The 16,251-nt window shown below is 42.6% G+C and overlaps 1 protein-coding gene across 23 annotated transcripts in view; it reads right to left on the minus strand.

Moving 5' to 3' along the window:
- Nucleotides 1-15,835, minus strand: part of CSGALNACT1 (chondroitin sulfate N-acetylgalactosaminyltransferase 1) — a 357,361-nt gene extending 341,526 nt beyond the window's left edge. For 5 of the 23 annotated variants that reach the window (XM_063709109.1, XM_063709110.1, XM_063709099.1 and 2 more), the window contains exon 1: nt 14,986-15,113. The gene's annotated coding sequence lies outside the window, so the exon portion shown is untranslated. Of the gene's footprint in view, nt 1-14,738; nt 15,377-15,654 lie in introns of those variants that run through there. The other 18 variants (XM_055349093.2, XM_063709097.1, XM_063709101.1 and 15 more) reach the window with 12 other exon arrangements.
- Between the last annotated feature and the right edge of the window lie 416 nt (nt 15,836-16,251).

Below are 16,251 nucleotides of genomic sequence, written 5' to 3' on the forward strand. Positions count from 1 at the left end.
TAACTTGCCAAAATTCCACAGCTAGTAAATGGCAGCTGGTCTAACCCAGACATCTTAGACTTCAGACCCAATGTGCCAAACCACAGTGCTGTATAAACTGAATATTCAAGTTGCCGTGACAGTTACCTACAGAGGTAAATTAAGCTGTTTATCTCTTGGGTCCTTTTCAACCGTGGGGCCTCTCTTGGCTAGGTGATTTACTTAAGACCTGATCATTGCCCTTGCAGGCTGAATATGCAAGATGTCAGGCCTCTGAAAGAGAACACCCAACTCCTCCGCTGAGACCTGGTCTGGCCCATCTGCAGCCAATGCATCCCCCACGACAGCTGTTTGCTGCCCTCTCTGACTAGCTACTGAACTCTGAAATTCTCAAAGGCTGCCCTGGGAATTTTCATCATTGAGATTTCAGCTTCTAACAATATGCCAATGAAAAAATATCACCCTAGACAGATTCAGATGATCCCAACCCTGTCTTCAGCGGGCCGTAGGCAACCGTCCTTCCTTCAACATCTTTCTAACCTACAGGCCAAAATACACTATATCTGTGAAGGGTCTGGAAACTGGGAAATGGTCCAAATGTCGTCATCTGTCAGGGGCCTCCACTGTACTGTAGAAAATGCACAGGGAATGAGCCTAGCTCCTGTTCCACTTCTGCCACTAGCAACGACGTGAACTCTGAGAAGCCTCTTTGCCTCTCTGAGCTTTGGCTTCTCCTTCTGTGGTGCAGAAACACTGGACTAGATGATCTATACATTCCCTTCCCTTGTTTGATCTTTATTTCCATGTTTTCATTCAGAGCCAGATCTCATTTTGATTTGACCACATTCAAAAACAACTCACGATAAACTCTCACTTTAGGGAGATACACACACGCTGATTTCCATAATGCATAAATGGAAAGGAACGCTGCTGCTATTTGCAATTGTGAAGGGATAAAGCCACTTTCAAAACCCCAACATGAGGTGCTGGAACCACTGAGAGGGAAAAATCTATTAGTCCGATAACCATACATTACATGAAACGTATGGAGTGGAAGCTTTTATTCCTGAGAGTACGCAGCAATAAACTGGTCCTATTCCTAATCTGGTTCATGCCAGTCAGCCCAGATTACATGTGTATGTGTATGCCTGAGTGTGTGTGCACAAATGAGAAAGTACTACGAACATCTCAAGAAAGGACCATATTCATTATGATGATCATCTCAAACTGATATCAGATAACTTATCAAAGATACTAGAGTGATTCATAATCTTACTTTTGGCCCTATACAGACAAAATGCTTGCAGCTAAATCAGCGATGAGAATATACTTTTGAATTAGACTGCACAGAGCAGATAAGTTGAGAAAGTAAGTAAGGGTTCACCACATGGACTTTCAGTGATGGTGGTTTGATATCTAAAAATACTCTTTTTATCATCAGCATGTATAAAATGTAACTACTTATTGATTGCTTTTTTCTTCTTCCCAACATCATTGTAATTTATATTTTTATGATTTAAAGCAACTTTAAGATGGCTCCATTGAATAAAATTAATGCCATCAAGTAACTATTCTATATATCTTTTCAGAAGTCTGATTCATAAAAAAATGCAAACTATAGATGATAAATTTCTCCGCACATTTTGTAGAGGTTTCATAATCTTTGTAGCATAATTTCTGTTAATGGCCCAATAGTACTGAATCCTTCATCAAATTTTTATGCAATATATTTGCTACACTGGCACTCTAATAAGAAAGGAAAAAAAAAAGACAAATGATCCAGAAAGCTGAGGTATGTTATGACCAGACTATTATTCTGAATGGTAATGCCAGGCTTGCCCTGAATACTTTGCCTAATTAGACTTCACACAAGAAAAAAAATGCTTTAATATTTAACAAGTATAATGGTGCAATCAATGTGCACAAATCAGGCTCGATAAGGAGTATTGCTTATTAAAAAAGAAAGACAGATGGCTACGGGAAAGGTATAATCATTAAAAGTAAGACCTCACAGACTCCAACTGTGAACACCAGCCACGTTCTTTAAAATTGCCACTTCAACCACAGAAGCTCAATGCATTATTTAGTCCTGTCCTCATGCTCAGCGGACCACAGATACACCCACATCACAGATTGAATAAAACAACTTGGTTCAAATAGATGGTCTTTGCTGTTTCTCAAAAACCATATTTTCTTAACCACTTTTGCTGATGTCAGAATCCCAGAGAGTCCAGATGTCCAACACGTCCCTTAAAACCGTTTCAGCTAGGTAATTAGTCCTCCTTTTTATTACCTTCAAGAACACGTAACGTGTTGGAAGCCTTCCTGCCCCTATTAAATCCAGCCAGCCTGCCACAAGAGTATGAATATATAATTTATTTATAGGTAACTTTTAAGAAAACACATAGTATGTAGGAATATAGTTGAAAACAGGCATGCTTATAAACTGAAAATTATAATAAAAGAGATTTCTAAAGGTGAGTTTTCTGTTTGGTTTCTCCAAGGTCAGATTTACACTCAAATATGGGGATCCTTGAAGGCGATTTGTCTATTCACGAACACAGTTTTTACTAACCATGTTGACTATTAAATTGCTACATTTACTCTTTCCACACACCTTTATCAAGAACCTTCTGTGCCTACACACTGTACTATACTTGCCACACTTTTGGGAAGACATTATAAAATTGTGTAAACTATGGTCCCTATACTCCAGGAGTCTATAATTTGGTCCAAATACAATGTAAACACAGCTAAAACATCCACTGCCACGTAACGTATTACTCTTGGTACCCATAACGGTACCATAGCAATCTTGGGAGTAAAAGCTTTAGAGACAGACAGACATTTGTTCCAATGCTGGTTCAGCCTGTCATAGTCGTCTGACCCGAAGTATTCCATCGATGTGAATCTCAGTTCTTCAAGTATTTTTGTATGTGTTGAAAAAATAAATTCTACAAATAAAATACTTCAAATAGGGTTTAGCACATAGTAAAACTTCCTAATCTGCTGCCATTTCCAGATTACCAGAAGAAAAACGAGCCTTGATTTAACTGAAAAACCAACTATTCACCCCTTGACTTAGATACAATGATACCCATATCCACATCTTATCTCTCTTTGGGTACATACAATCCCACTTTTGATACATAATAATTGTACATACTTATGGGGTACATTTGGTTTTTGATACATGCTCACAATGTGTAAATGATCATATCAAGGCATACAATCCAATTTTTTACTTGTGCCCCTAAAGAAACTCCTCAGAACTAATCTTACCAAGTGTTTCCAGGAAGATCATAGATTTGAAGTACAGAGAAAAAAGGATTTCAAACTTTAATTCACTAGCTGGATGTGCACAGATGAAGCTAAGGTCATTTAGAGTCCATTTGATTCATGAAGCTTTTTGCCACCATTTCCATTTCTGATGTTGTAAAATAAACAGGAAATAAAAATACATCCCTCTGCCTTGAAGTACGCAGTGAGGGCTCACCATCCCCAGGGAATATCTGTGACTGAAATGCCAGGGGGTCATGTCCAGGTCCTGCTGCTCACAGCACAGAAAGCCGATCTCAGAGAAAACGTGTATTGCAAGGGAAGAAGGTTTTAATCACACGGCATCTCCCTGACCCACTAAAATTAGGGGTTTATATAGCAGGGAAGGAATATAAGTACACATCGGAAAACAGGAATTAGGGAGGGGTAAGGAAGGGGAGTTGGCCAACAGGAAGCAGGTGGTCACTTAGGCAATTATGATGGATGAATGGTCTGGGGTTTGCTCAGACTTGGTGATCTGGTTAAGTTTCAGCTCCTTGATAATATCTGGGAGACCTGAGGGTTGGTTTTCTGAGAAAGGAACTCAGATAAGACAAATGTAAGTTTCTTAAGTTTTCTATGTTTATTCAAAAGAAGCAATAAACACCAGTTCTATGGGAAAATTGGACCAGTTTCAGATGCTCCATGGGTCAGTAAGCCCTAGCGTAGTAATATATTCCTTTCCTTGTATTTCAGTCTCCTGTGAGCTCCTGGGGTCAGAATCCACTGTCTGTTCATCTATGTAACTCCAGCATCAAGCACAATGCCAGGCATACAGTAGAAGTCCAAAACTAGATTCTGAACAACTTGAGAGTAGGCATCTTGGTAGTTCATTATTATAAGGGGCACCTAAAACTCTCTGCCTATTGGCCATGGTACCTAATGACATTGCAGAGCCCATCAAGTGCAGATTGATGAAAATAAGGAACCTGGGTTCTATTCTCAACAACATCATTCATTCCACTAAGTAGCTGGGTCATCTTAGATAAGTCACTTAGCCTCTCTGAGCCTCTGTGGCTCATCTTCAGATTAGACAGATAGTACAGGTCATCTCAAACCTGCTATTATTTCTGCAAAATACTGTTGTTAGATCAAATGATCTCAGAGATGCTATTATTTCTGTTGATATATTTTTGCTAATCATTGGTTCTCTCATTAATTCCAACTCCAACATGTTATTGACAAGATTATTAAATGAAGCCTACAAGTCCTCCAGGAATGAAGTATCTCTTTCAAATGCATGATTTTGCCATTTCAAAGATTTCTAGCTCATGTACATTAAATAAACAAACATGATCAGCTTTATTCAAAGCTTTGCCATTTATTCTCTGCCCTTCTTTCCTACACGATGGAGAGCAATGGCAATACTTGGCGATTTCACACACTGGCATGTCATCTGCCCCAAGAATAACACAAACATCCCTTGTGGACACCAGGGAAAGGGGTTTAAAGAGCCAACGCCTCCTACATGCCTTCACTTTAGTGGGTGGCCAGCTCCACAAGCCAAAGAAGCCCCTCCTCATGCTTTCAAGCAACCAGACAATTTTACAAGGGTCCCACATTCACATCCCATCCCACCTTGGTGAAAAGTGCAAAAAGTCACTGGTTACCCTGTGTGCACCAATAAAATTCACCATCTTGAGAGGATAGGGGAAAAATGCAGTCCTGGTACTTAGCCAGCAAATAATTCCTGCAGTTGGTTCAAGAGGTCAATGTCTTGAGTAGGAGAGAAAGCAAAAAAAAAAAAAAGCCAGTAGTTCCTGTATTTCCTCCAACTTCATTTTCCATTAGAACACCAAACGTGAAGATGCTGGTTCTACATACAGGGTCTAAGGAGGTGTTCCCTGAGGCCTCTGTTATCCACACTAAAAATGCCCCAAGCACTGGTGCAGACTCATTCTTGGAAGAATGCAAAAAGCTAAGTCCAGTGAAGCTGGATAAATTCCTTTTATACCCGGGTATATTAATGGGGAAAACCCTCAAGATTTTTAGTTACTTAAGTGAATAAAATGTTCTCTACAAAGGAAAGCTATTTTTGAGAGCACCCCAGACCCAAAATGTTGAACCAGCTTACTCAATCCAACAGAGTGACTATTTTCTGCTCAGATTTTGGCTTCAGCCACCCTCTGGACTGATGAATCAATTCACAGTCCACAAATTTCATTGCTTTGCATTTGATTAAATTCCTACTTTATGGATTAAGAACTTGCTCAGGGCTACAGAGTGAGTCAGCTACAGAGTTCTGTCTCCACCAAGCTAGTTTCCTACTGTAGAAACTTGTCTACACCTCCAACTGGAGGAGAGGTAAAAAAAAAAAAAAAAAGAAAAAAAGAAAGATAAAGACTCAAACTCAGCGCTCTCCTGTTATTCAGGCCCAGAAATAAATGGGCCATAAGGTTAGTTAAAAGATGAAAGAAATCTCCCTGCCAAAAAGTATGCTTTAGACAACTTGGAGGTCATAGGTATATCCAAAGAAATATCCCTGCAAAATACAAGTCTCCTCCCTTGTTCACCCATTATGCAGCCATAAATGTACTCAAAAAAAATCTTACTTCTATGCATATAAGTTGCTCAAAGGTAACCTGGAAATTTTAAGTTACTTATATGTATGGAGGTCCAAGAAGATGTATTTCTTTCCTATCCTCTTGTATAAAGAGCAGATGGTAAATAATAGAAGAAAAACTATTACCTTTCGGGTAACTAATTAAAGTAGCCAGGGGACATTAGGAATTCATCATTTAACAGCAAGTTCTAGTCATTCCTCTCAGTCTAGAACTTCAAAGATATCAAGGGATTTCTGGGATTAGTTTCCAAACCCAAGCACCTTATCACAGCGACAGGCACACAGTAGGTATTCAAGACATATTTGATTATAATAATCTAGAACTTACACATTTAAAAAACTAAGAATAGAAATAGGAGATATAAGGCCTAAAGCAAATATAGCATGCTCCTCCTCATCTTCCCAATGCTCCTTGACACTCGTTTTCTTTTCCATGTTTCTTACCCGTCCCTCTCCGCTGTAACAACAGTTGACACATATATTAAGGATTTACCATGTGCTGTAGCATTTACGTACATTAGCTCAATGACTCAGCAAACCCCTCAGTAAAATAAGCATGATTATCCCCCCATTTTATGGATGAGAAACAGGAATCTAAAGAATTAAGTAGGCTGAGTGCGGTGGCTCACAGCTGTAAACCCAGCACTTTGGGAGGTCAAGGAGGGTGGATCACCTCAGGTCAGGAGTTCGAGACCAACCTGGCCAACATGGTGAATCCTCTACTCTGCTAAAAATACAAAAATTAGCCAGGTGTGGTGACAAGTGCCTGTAATCCCAGCTACTTGGGAGGCTGAGGCAGGAGGATCACTTGAACCCGGGAGGCAGAGGTCGCAGTGAGCCAAGATCGCACCACCGCACTCCAACCTGGGCGACAGAGTGAGACTCCATCTCAGAAAAAAAAAAAATTAAGGAACTTGCCCAAGTTCACAGAGTTAAAAAATGAGGTCGTTGTGCATGACTCCATCTCCCAGGCCCATTCACCAGGGGTGCTGTTTCCTTATGCAGTTCATTCATTCGGAGATTTTTTCACTTATTTGTGTGCTTTGCATGTACTCATGATACTAATATTCCTAAGAACCATTTGAACTAACTTGGGTTTCATTTCAAGGACTATTCCTCTTCCCACTAAGCTGTCCTTCTGTGTTTTTTTTTTTAAGTTTGCTTGTTCAATTCATTTTAATACACTCTATTAGTTCCACAAAATGGGCTTTTGAAAATTACAGTAACTTGCTTGAAACAAACTGTTCTCCAATTCAATACTGTTTTTAAATTTTTGGCTTTAAAAAAAAAAAGCCTGAATCAAGCTTCTCTTGCACCTGGGCAGGTTCTGTTTGCTTATTCACAGAAGGGCTGGTTTATGCCTATGTGCCATGGCATAATAAATAACGAGTTAAGGCTTCCTGCTCCTGGCTGAGGTAGACGTTTCTGAACTGTAATGATTTTGTAAAATCCACGTTCCCTCCCTACCACACACATCTACCCTGGTCACCAAACAAGGCGGCTCAGTATCATAAAACCACTTGGAACATCTCTCTAAAGACCATCCCTGATCTAACAACACAGACTAGTATACAGAACTGCAAGCAGGGCCCTATACAGGCCTCCATGGATCTAGCTCCCTGCATCATAGTGAAACAGACCTGGATGTAATTAACCAAATCCCCAGCTTAGAGGGGGTTGGGGGGAGGCTCATTTCTCCTGTGACAATAGCTACTCCTTAAAGAGCTCCAGTAGTTACTGCCAGACAACTAATAATTTTGACTTAGCTACTCACTGACAGGGGATGTACTGCTTTTGGAAAAATCCTGCAGTGGGAGGCCAGGGAGCCAGAAGTCCATAAGAGGCAATGCACCAATCTGGAGATGCACCAGGCTGCAGCTCTCCTCTGAGCTTTTTAGCAGAAGCCATCCAGCTGGTGCAGCACAGCTAAGCCCCTGACCCAGCCTTGGACCCCTCAAGAAATGGTCACTTATATCCCCCTGCAACCTGGATCCCAAACCCCTTCTGTTCAGCTGACCTCCAACTTCATTTCTGACTTGTTCCAACTTCCATGAGACCTGAGTTCTTGACTTCTTCTTAAAATAGCTTCTCCCTTACCCCTTGTACCCAAACCTTATTCTACACCATAGGTACCTCTCTTGGGCTCCGAGCTGCCATTTGCCTTCTGGCCATCCTCTTTGGCCAGCTTAGGTAACAACCAAGGGTCACAGGGACCCTACACTGCTGCCAGGTTTGTCCCAGCCTCTGGTGGAAGAACCAGAAAACGACATTCTAAAGGAACTGATCACACTCGGCCTTGGATTTTAGATACTTTTATCTCTACCACCACTCTGTCAGTAGGGGGCAGTGGGGAAGAGGGAAGGGAAGGGAGAGGTTGAGAGGAGACAGATGAGAAGAAAGAAGAAAACGGACACTGCTGTTGGTTGGTACCTACTACTTCCTGGTGGCTTGGAACCTTACCTATACCTTTCGTTTAATTCTTGCAACAAGCCTATAAGATGTTATTATCCCCATTTTGCACATGAGGAAGCTAAGCCTCAGAGATGTTTAGTAATGGAACAAGGTCCCCCTAGTCAGTAAGGAGTAGAGCTGGGATTCAAACCCCAGGTTGTCCACCACCAAAGTCTCAAACCCTTCCTCTCTCCTGCACTGTCTTCACATCTTGGTATTCCCTGCAGTGTCTGGCAGAGTACCTTCATAGAACAGGTGCACAAAAATGTTTGATAGATGAATGCATGAATGGTTGACTCCAGCCTTAATACCTTAATATTCTGCAACCCACACACTTGATCTTATTCATACTTCCTGCTTGTAACATGCCTGCCAAACGCCTTGATCGGAAGTTAGATGTTAAACAGAGATGTTGCTCTACATTGCATTTTTGAGCTGCTACAAAAAGCTACATACACAAACCTATACATTAAAAGTGCTGAAGCAGACCCTCTGATAAAAATTATTTTGTTATCTTGCTCCATCATGCCCAGAAATGGAGACAAATACAATACTGTAAGGAAAATCAATGTTTGCATGTCAGAACTCAAAGACCTTTTCCAGGCTGCCAATTCAATGAGTATTTATGCTGGAAAAGACAGCAAAGAAGTCATGAGCTCAGGTCCTGGAGCCAGGCAGACGTGCACTAAGGCCCAGCTACACCACTTACTAGCTGACCTTGACTTGCTTCCTAAATCTTAGTGTTCTCATCCATAAAACACAGATAATAAGAGTGCACAGTTCCTAAGGTGGCTGTGCTGATTAAATGAAGAACTCACATACCACACTAAGCAGAGTACCTGCTACATATTTAAGGGCTCCATCAGTGTTAACCGTTTTTATCATGGGAAGAGAATTGTGATAGAAGTGAAACAAGAAACCTTAAATGAATTACTTACCTTTGCAAACATTATTATAAGCGCTGAGTTTACCTGAATCCTCTGTTCCAGATTATTGCGACTACTAGAATGATCTACTCTGAAAGCAATGCAGTCAATAATGATAATATTAATAACAACAACCAACAGTTATATATTGATATGGTTTGGTTCTATGCCCCCACCCAAATCTCATGTCAAATTATAATCCCCACATATGGAAGGAGGGGCCTTGTGGGAGGTGACTGAATCATAGCGGCAGACTTCCCCCTTGCTGTTCCCGTGATAGAGTTCTCACGAGATCTGGTTGTTTGCAAGTGTGTAGCACTTCCCCCTTGGCTCTCTCTCTCCTGTTGCCATGTGAAGATGTGCTTGCTTCTCCTTCACTTTCTGCCATGATTGTAAGTTTCCTGAGGCCTCCCCAGCCATGCCCCCTGTGCAACCTTTGGAACTGTGAGTCAACTGAACCTCTTTTCTTCATAAATTACCCAGTCTGAGGTAGTTCTTTACATCATTGTGAGAACAGACTAATACATGTGTATATTTATATATTTATATTATATAACATTTTTAAAAATTGTATATAGTAGATAAAATATACGTTATATAATATATAATATATTTTTATATGATATGATAATGATAATGATGATAAATGATATACATTATTATATGATATATAATATAAAATGTTATATATGATATGTATTATATGACATATATCATATATAATAGTATATATTTATATCTTATATAATATATACTATATAATATATCTTATATGATATATAAAATATACACACACACATATATAACCTTTCCTATGCTCCAGACATTGTTCTAACCACTTTTACAGACAGGAGCGTCACACAAAGTTATGCAGGTTGTGCCGGAAAGTGTGCCCTGCAGGAACTTCAGCCCACTCTCTGTTGACCAGGCTGAGCACCCGACATGGAACAGTCTACCACAGAGGAAGGGGTTCCTAGCACAGCCCTGTGTACGTATGTTGACCTATTGACTGATGCGTTAACTTTAGCACGTTTTTAATATTTGAGAAACAGAAGTAGAAAGTCACTTTTGTGAGAACACACAGCCTAAGTCAAAGACCACCATTTTAGTAATTTTATTAGCAGAATAGATGAACATACCACAAAAATCACCAGTGACCAGTTCCTAGTATTAAGCTGCAGTGCTGTGTGCCCACGTGCCTTAAGAATACAAAAACAAGGCTGGCCCTCAGTATAAATGGACAAATCACATCTACCTCCTCCCCATTTCCTGCTTCTCTTTTCCTCCATCAACTCAAATGTCCTTTGTGTGTGAAAATGAAACAAATTATCAAATATGACTCCAGGGTAACTGAATGTTATGTTTTATGCATTGCCTAAAAAGAGCAATAAAAATTATCTGTGCAGCAAAGTAATGTTTCCCTAAGTCATAGGTTCAAAACACGAAATCCTAGCAAACAATTATTTTTGTGCAGGCACACCTCCCAAGTGCTGGTTCCTAAAAATGACTCCTAGGTTTAAAGACTCATTCATTTCCTCTCAACTCAGCCATCCACAACCTTGTTCAGCTTGGAGCTCTTGCCCAAACTAAATTGTCCCATCCTGCATAAAGCTTTGTACCTATCATCTTGGCGTGGACTCAGCTTCAGTCTGCAAAGATGAAGGAGAGGCAGGGAGACACCATGGCCTTTGCTAGCTGGGGGTTTGAGGATAAGCCAAACTCTTGCAGTTCTGGGGAAGCATTAGTCTGTGCAAATGGGATCTCTATAACCTTTTCATGTGAGCAGAATCCTAAAAGTAATCCAAAACATTTAGCTTAATCAGAGGGAAATGATATTTAAAATGTTCTACAACCTTCATCCAAAAGTTATTCCTCTTACCCTGTTCTCCTAAGATTACTGACCTAGACCTTGATTTTTTTTAAAAAAACAGATTGTCTTACCGTAAAATCCTGCCATGTAAAAATCAGAATTGGATGTCTGATAATTTTCCAAACTCAGAGACATTCTGCTAGATAAGACAGGAAAACCACTGGTAAGATTTAAGACCTACAATGGGCTAAACTTTTCTCTGTTGCTAGTTTTTGTTGTGGTTTCATTGGGTTTTGTTCATTTGCTTCTGAGACAAGGTCTTGAGATGTTGCCTAGCGTGGTTTTGATATATTGAGTGCTTCAGAAATCCTACTACCTCAGCCTCCCAAGTAGCTGGGACCACCACACCTGGGTCTAACTGTTTCTAATTTTACTTACAGATTAAAGGTATTTAGTTTGTCACTCGAATTAAATTTCATGGAAAACCTGAAAATACAATGTTCTCATTCATTTACATACAATATGGCAATATTTTCAGTAATAATGTTTGTTTATATACATTGTCAGTAATTTTTCTACCAAATAGCAAATTATTTCTGGCAAATAAAAACACAAACAAATAAAAACACCTTGGACTTGTTCAATAAATATTCTCAAGCTCGACTAACTTCATTCACATTAGAATTTAGAAATAACAAGTCTTCTCAAAAACACATAGAAGAAAGGTGACTTTCAGTGATGCATCTTGGAATGTGATAAAACACTTTTTAAAGGTGAGATTCAATGTGGCTCCAATTTTTTTTTTTCAGTCTCGCTCTGTTGCCCAGGCTGGAGGGCAGTGGCCTGATCTCAGCTCAATGCAACCTCCGCCTCCCGGGTTCAGGCGATTCTCCTGCCTCAGCCTCCCGGGTAGCTAGGATTACAGGCATGTACCACCATGCCCAGCTAATTTTTGTATTTTTAGTAGAGGTGGGGTTTCGCCCTGTTGGCCAGGCTGGTCTCAAACTCCTTACCTCAAGGTATCTGCCTGCCTCAGCCTCCCAAAGCGCTGGGATTATAGATGTGAGACATTTTTTAAAAAGGACAGATAACCAGAAGCTTCTGCTTGCCAGATAAAATTCCTTGAAAAACAACTTTTTTGCTGTTAATGATACAAATATCTATTTAGGAAATAAAACCATTTTAAACACATTAAAAGATAAAAATAAGCTGTACCAAAGACATGCAAAGAAAACCACTGAAATACTAGATGAAAACCATATATATATATTTTCAAAGTTTAAAAAAATCATATATTTGGAAATTAGGACATATAAAATACAAATCCAAATTCTTACATCTCTTTTAAGCCCTTAACTCTAAAGTTATTCAAAAACAGTACCAAATCCATCATTTAAGACCACTTTAATTTATTTTTAGGCCTTTGGCTAATGCTTTTGACACAAGGTTGCCCTTTTCTAATAAAGTATTCCATGTCGTGAACCCAGGAAGTTAAATTTCTTTGCTACCTTAAAGGACAGGATAATGGTAATAAATGACAGCCTGGGGTGATACACTATGCTGAAGAGGCCCCTAGTGGCGAAGCTACTCTCCAACCCGGCTTTATAGGTTTTATAAGACTGCTTCATCATGAATGCAAAATCAATAGGTAATAAAGTCTACCTTAGCTTTGCCTCTGTAATAACCTCTATTAGCCCTAATATATAGTAGGGCTAACATTTAGAATCTCAAGGTCCTTTCATCAGGAATTATTAAAAGAAGGATGTGATCCAAAGAATAACTTCATTACATTCTGTATTTTAAATCAACAAATATTTATTTAGTCCTTATGCCCTGCCAGGCACTGTGTTAGACATGGAGGAAATAGGAAAGATGAGGACCCTTGCAGACCTTACTGTTATTTCTTTTTAATGTAATAACATGGCATTAAGAACAGAGCTAGAGCAACATGAAGATTGGTAAGTACCATTTATCATCATATGAACTTAGGATGGATTCTTAGGAAGATACAAGAAAAAGCTGAAGTATTGCCCCAAAGTTTCAACTCCTTATTTTCAACACCCATACTGGGCAGTATCTGAGATTCTCCAATAAATAATCAATAGATAAATGAATAGAAAGTAGGGTTACAAAGAAGAAGGAATTTTTACAATTTTTTTAAATGTTGAAACATGCTGGAGTTGGGGATCCCTAAATGTAAAGAAAGACAAAAAAAAAAAAAAAAAAAGACAACATTTACGAAGTGCATGCTGTGTGCTCGGGGCACTAGGATAAGTTCCCAAATGTAATTTCCTCCTGCTAAACATCTCTATAAGGTGAGGAGTACTATTGGCATTTTACAAATTAGGACACCAAGGCTAGGAAAGGGTAAGTAACTTGCCCAAGGTCATACAATTAATAAGTGGAAGAAGCCGCCTAGAGCTCAGGTCTCTGGAACAGCAAAGACACAAGCTCACTGCACTGTAATGTAAACGGATGAATCCAAATGTTGGAGATTCTGCTTTAAAACCCACTAATACATTTTACAAATAGACATATAAGATTTAGCACACAAAGATGAACAGGATTAGAGTATTTTGATATTGTATTATGTGGAGTACATATGGTGTGGTAGCTCAAGGCAGACGAATTATTAAATATGTACGGTGATCTTACAATGGGTATGGCCCATCTCTTGCTTTCTAGGAATTGACCATCTTCTGGCAGCCCAACACCTAGTCCCCTGTGTATTATGCACTATTACAAAACGTGTTCAAGTCGCCTTTTATGCCTAAGGCTTACATAAAAATTCATCTTGCCTTTCTGCGTCTATTTCCAAGTTTGAAGGACCTTTCTCCCTCCAATTAGCAACATTTCAGCACTGCACAGGGCTTATTAATGCTCACTGTTGCAAGTAACACCAAGGTAATTTGACTTTCTTGTAGGAACAATGTCGACAAAATCCAAGAAATCCTACAGAATTAAATTTAAATTTCCAGTTTAAAAAAAAACCGTGAAAGAACATTTCATTACCTTTATTATCTAGACGTATCTAATGACGTTAAGTAAAAACTGCGCCAAGGCTTTGAAATCAGAAGAAAAGTGGAGTTTGTGAAATTTAACCACTCTATGCTTTTTATTAGTATTTCATTTATGAGTATTTCCCGAGGCTCACTGTTTTGGCAGGCACAGTGCTGTTAACATCTCTTCCTTTCTCACCATTCTTTGCTCATCGATGAAAAGATAACTTCAAAATCTCTGACAGGAGTGCAGGTGCAGGAAGTGCGACGGAAACAAACAACTTTGCCTCCGCTTCCTACAGCTTTCCTCTCCTCCCCGCCCTTCCAGCCCCCATCCCACCCCAAGATCATGCCCTCGCACAGCTTCTGCCCACCGATCGCACGTCCCCTGGGCATGTTCGGACAGCGGTGACCCTCAGCCACATCCCCCACTAGCCTGGTCCCGGGCAGGCGAGCGCGCTGCCCACCGGCCACCCTCGTCACGCCCCCTCCACCCTCTCCATCCCAGCCACAATAATACAATAACAGCAGTCATCGCGCGGCACGTGGAACGGCTACTTTTCAGTGGGTTTTGCAGAAAGTAATTAGACAGCGGAAGGCCACGAGAAAGGCTGGTGAAGCCAAACCGACCCCGGGAGCGCAGCGGCCCCGGACCCTCCCTGGAAGCTCCCTCCGCGTCCCCGCGCGCCCACCTGGAGGCGCCGCGCCCTCCGCCTGCCAAGCCGCTCCCCGGCCCCTGCCCGTGCCCTGGGCCCCCGGCGGGCAGCGGCGGAGGGAGGCCAGGCGCGGCACCGTCCTCCGCAGCTGCACGAGCCACCCCGAGGTCGCGGGGTGGGCGGGCGCGAGCTAGGCGCGCGGGGCTGTGGGGATCTGCGGGCGCCACTGACGCCCCCGCGCGGCACACCGCGCCCGGCTGGCCCGGGAGGGGACCCGACTCACCCGAAGCGCCCTGCTGGCTGCCCGGCCCGGCTCCGGCCGCTGCCGCCGTCGCTGAACTTTCCCTCCTGCGCGGCCGCCGCGGACTCGGCTCCACCTCCCGCTCCGGCAGCCGCGGAGCCTCCAGGGACCCCGGGGGCGGGGAGCAGCGGCGGCGGCGGCGGCGGCTCGGGCGGGCGGACGCAACAGCGGCCAAGCCTGGCGCCCCGCCGCAGGGTGGGTCCGGCGGGGGCGGCCAAGGCCGGGCTGGGGTCGCGGTCGGCAGCGGACATCCGCGTCACCCACGGCCCCGCTGCAGTGCGTCCCTGCGCCCGTCGGAGCGGCGCCCTGGCCGAAGCCTGTCACTCTCGGAAGGGGCCGCGCTCGGACACCAGGGGCGGTTTACGCGTGACTGGACACCAAGAGCCGGAGAAGTTTAGAGACTAGGACACTGTGGCGTGTGGGCCGAGTTGCAGGAGAGAGGTGTCCAGTCTCCATGGGGTCCTTACTCTTGCAGGACAGAGTTCCCCATCCCCCTGCTCCACCCGCTCTGTTCCCTTGGCTGCTCTCCCCGCCGAGCGCCGACTTCCATGCAAAAACTTTGTAAATCGCACTTCGGGGAATTCATGCTTTAGTCGCGGTCTCTGCTGCCCTGGTCAGCTATAACGCCTCCCCTAGAGAGCTTTTACTTACAGCGAAGGTCAGGAACCCCTGTAACTCTCACACCACACCACTGTGGGTAATCGATGTCTGCAGGGACCCCTGACGGCCACTGGGAGGCCAGGAGAGAAAAGGGAGAGGAAGGGCTAAAAAAGGCAAGTGGAGTGTTGGGTAATAAAAGATCCACCGCCACCTCTAGCGCACGCAGGCACGCACCCTCCAGGGCCACAGGTCGCCTTTTATCTGTAAGTGCTCCAGCGCATCTCTGTGGGAGAGGGAGTTGGGAAATAGGATCGCCAATTTTCAGTGTAATTGAGGGGGACTCAGGAGGAGTCAGTTAGACTGGAAGAGGTCATCACCTGCAGATGCGGTTAAGCAACTTGCAGAGGCCCCAGGGCTAAGCCACCGCAGAACCAGAGCTGGAAACCAGTCCTATGACTCCTGAGGCAGTGCTCTTTCTACTACCTGGCCATGGCTCCTTCTACTGCCTGGCTCAAAGTCTCCATCTGGGAGATTCAGGCGCACCAGACTTTATGGGGGCACAGGGTAGGCAGTCCTGAGGCTATAGGCACAGTCTTGAAGCAGCTCGGTTTCCATTAAGCTCCTGCTTACCTGCAGGAAGCATCCCTG

Source organism: Gorilla gorilla, chromosome 7 (genome assembly GCF_029281585.2).
Source record: "Gorilla gorilla gorilla isolate KB3781 chromosome 7, NHGRI_mGorGor1-v2.1_pri, whole genome shotgun sequence".
Classification (NCBI taxonomy): Eukaryota; Metazoa; Chordata; class Mammalia; order Primates; family Hominidae; genus Gorilla; species Gorilla gorilla.